Source organism: Gopherus flavomarginatus, chromosome 18 (assembly GCF_025201925.1).
Source record: "Gopherus flavomarginatus isolate rGopFla2 chromosome 18, rGopFla2.mat.asm, whole genome shotgun sequence".
Classification (NCBI taxonomy): Eukaryota; Metazoa; Chordata; order Testudines; family Testudinidae; genus Gopherus; species Gopherus flavomarginatus.
Window position 1 is genome coordinate 7,146,180 of NC_066634.1, and position 3,940 is coordinate 7,150,119.

Genomic DNA, 3,940 nt, shown 5'->3' on the forward strand with positions numbered 1-3,940 from the left:
TGTCCTGTCCACACTGCCCCAGCCCTGAATCCCCAGCCCCATATATACAGCCTCCCTTTGGGGCTCCTCCCCTTGGCTGCACCCCAGAATATTTCCTGCTCGACAGATGGCTTGCCACCTCACCACCCAGCCACGCCCATGGCATATCATGAACCCTCTGTTTCCTGAAACCTGAGCTCCCTGGGTGCCATAACCTGCCCCACCCTGCTGGCTTAGGAACATCCTACACACCTCACTCCTTGGTCATGACTGTTGTAGTCCAGGGGTCCAGCTTACCTCGGCTTGATTATATTCAGCAGTATATAGACAGGCTTGGCTCCTATAAGACATTGGCTTCAGCAGCTAGCATGAGGCTTGAGGCCTTTGGCATAGATAAATTTAGGTAACCAATAAGTTTTGGGGAACTGGAAGAATGTAAGGGGGAATAATGACATCAGCCAACCACAGAAACATGAACTGACACCAGCTTCTGGGAGGTTTTGGACAGAAGATCCGACCACAAGATTGCCACGAGAGGGGAGATTGCCACCCCAGCAACCTGGCCAGACTGGGGTCAGCTGCCCCTGAGCCACTTCCTTCCCTCCCCTTGGGGTGTATCTGGATCCATAGGGGTCCTCCATTTCCTCAGGGTAGGTGGCCAGTGGCAGTCCCAGCAACTCCTCAGTGCCTTGGTCAGCAGGTGGCTCCAGCAGCTCTGGCCTGTCCTCGGCTCAGCGGGGTTCTGCTGTGCCATTCTGACAGCAATTCTGGGCCCCAGGGCAGAACAGTCCATGGACCCCCTGGAAAGGGATGGCTGAGGTTTATGACACGACTTTTTATCCTATTGATAGCACATTAGAACCCACTATACATAAGTTGTGGCATTGCTTGATGTAGTTAACTTTTTTTTTTCCCGGTTAGAGCACCAGTATTAAACAAATTGTGAGCATAAATATAAGATGTGGAATTTGTTATTTTTAATTATATATTTAAATTAAATGAATACATTATGGAATGAAATTGGAGAGAGTCCAGCAGAGGGCTGGGGCACATGTCTTATAAGGAGAGGCTGAGGGGACTTGAGTTATTTAGTCTGCAGAAGAGAAGAGAGAGGGGGGATTTGATAGCAGACTTCAGGGGGGTTCCAAAGAGAATGGAGCTCAGCTGTTCAGTGGTGGCAGATGACAGAATAAGAAGCAAAAGTCTCAAGTTGCAGTGGGGGAGGTCTTGATTGGATATTAGGAAAAACTATTTCACTAGGAATGGGTTTCCTAGGGAGATGGTGGAATCTCCTTCCTTCCTGGTTTTTAAGGCCTGGCTTGATAAAGCCCTGGCTGGGATGATTTAGTTGGGGTTGGTCCTGCTTTGAGCAGGGTGTTGGATTAGATACCTCCTGAGGTCTCTTCCAATCCTTATTTCTTATGATTCTATGAAATTAAATAATATATAAAACATTTAAATAAGCACAAAGTAAGAAAACATCTAAAGTATCAAGTCGGCTAATTACACATAAGTCACAATTAGGTGTTTAATCTAAAGACAAGAAAAAAACTGATATGCAAGATTTAATTGAATATGAACAACAAAGTTAAAATATACAATAATAAACAAAGTATTTAAAAAGATTTTAAAAAATCATAATATCTGAATGTGGAAGGAGGGGGTAAAATGCAACTCTTTGGGATTTTTTTGCATTGATTATATCTTCAAAATGCAATGACCTGAGAAGATCTTGCTCAATAGCAAGAAGAGCAAGACCATTAAGTCTTTCTTGTCTGATTATTGATCTTTGTACATCTTTGATTTGTTTCATTTTGCTAAAAGATCTTTCAGCTTCAGAAACAGTGACAGCTATGGTGCAGAATATCTGCAGAACTCTGGTGACATTAGGAAAAAGACTTTCCAACTTAAGCTCATGAATTTTATTTAACAGCTCTAGTGGTTTGAGAGGTGCACTTCCACAGTTTGCCTTATAAATTGCCTGTGTGTGTTTCACTTCATCAATGATGTCCGTGCATACATCGTTGTCATAGTCTCTGCAAAAAGCAGAACACAAGTTTTCAATCTGAAGTATCAGTGAATTCCAAATATGACAACAGAAAGCTGAAATATTATTGATATCTCTGGCTATGACAAACCACTGTGTCAACCCCCTGATTACACAGTCAACAAGCTTGTAAAAAACATTCACTTTAAAATCTCTCTCTTCATTCTCTTCTCCCAGTTGGACTTCTGGTGTTTCATCGTGAAACAGTTTTCTCTTTTTTGTGCATTTCTCAGGGATTTTAGTTTTGGTTGGCAGGTCTGTTAACATGGCTTTGGCCGCACGCTTGGCTTCCGATAAAAGAGTTTTCCACTTACCACGTAACTCTTTAAGCTCCTCAGTCAAGTTGTCAATGTTTTGTACTTCCACCTCAAGAGTTTGCCTCTCTTGATTGAAGAATCTTATTGCATTGATCTATGGCAACCAATATTTTGAGTCATATTGTTGCCGTCAAAGTACATTTAAATGACTGTATGTAGCACTGAATTACCTTTAGCTATGTTTTGCACTCAGAAGACAGATTTAGTTCCTTGCACTCGATAAGCGAATGTTTTATTAGTGGCAAATGTTTTGCAATTGGTTTAACACTTTCCACATGAGCTGACCATCTAGTCTGAGACAGATTATGCGATGAACATCCAATCTTTGTTTGCAATATCTCCCACTATTTAGGGCTGTAAGCAAAATTTTTTTAGTTTTTGTACAATCCCAAAAAATGTGATTACACTCATCACAGCACTCTGCTGCATTTGAGCCACACAAATTTAAGCTATGAGCTCCACAATTAGAAAATTTAGCAAGAGGATTAATTTAAGTAATAACGGCTTGAGCACCATTATATTTGCCAGCCATATTCAAACCACTGTCATACCCCTGACCCTTGCAGTCTAGCAATGTGATATTTTGTTTTTTCCAGTACAGTTATAATCAGGATAGCAATATCTTGTCCAGTTTTTTTGTTGCAGTCAACAAACTCCAGAAATCATTCTTTGATAGCAAAACCTGTATAGTCGTGTAAAATGTATCAGGATGATTGTAGTGTGCTCCATGAGAAGAATCAGGGGTAGCATCAACAAGCACAGCAAAATATTTAGAATGTCATCTTTCTGATAATATTACTTGAACTACTTTTGTGCTGCCTGCCTGGATAAACTCATTCTGACTGTTTGCAGAAAGATAATGACCTTGAAATCATTTTCCATTATCTTGAGATTGCCTCACTTTACTTACGTGATCCTGAAGAACTGGATCGTATTTGGCAAGCAATTCAACAATTCCAAGAAAATTACCATGATGGCAGTCTCCAATTGTATTTGAAGTTCCCCTGAAAGCAAGTCCTCCCTGTGACATTCTATACCTTGGGGGAGGGTACTGTAACCCCCATATTCCTCATTTTCATGTAATCGTGATCTTACATATAAGACACGCCTTGCAAGGTATCAGGGGAAAGATTATGATCTGCTGAAAGTCATTTCTCTATCCATATGTGTGTATCATTGATGCATATGAAGTTATGAGAATTGTGTTGTATGGTTGTCACTTAAACATGCTGTAAGTTGGGGAATCAGCCAGATATTAGCTCCCCCGAGGCAACAGCAAGGAAAGTAGCCAACTCCCAGGCAGGGTGTCAAACAGCCATTGTCCAGCAAGGGAGCTACAGTGCAATGACTCACCTGCATGAGGCCACACCAGGGGAATTGCTCAACTTTGCTAGGAGAGACTCAGCAATGCCCCCCAGACATTCCTGGACTAGTGTTCTCCAAGCACATGGACTGAGGGTATAAAACAGACAGAGAGGATATGTACTGGGCCCTTCTCCTGCCCCCACCTATGCTGCAAGCAACCAAGACACTGAGAAGAAGATAAAACTCCAGCACAGGAGTCTGGCCCAGGTTTAAAGAACAAACCTGTATATTA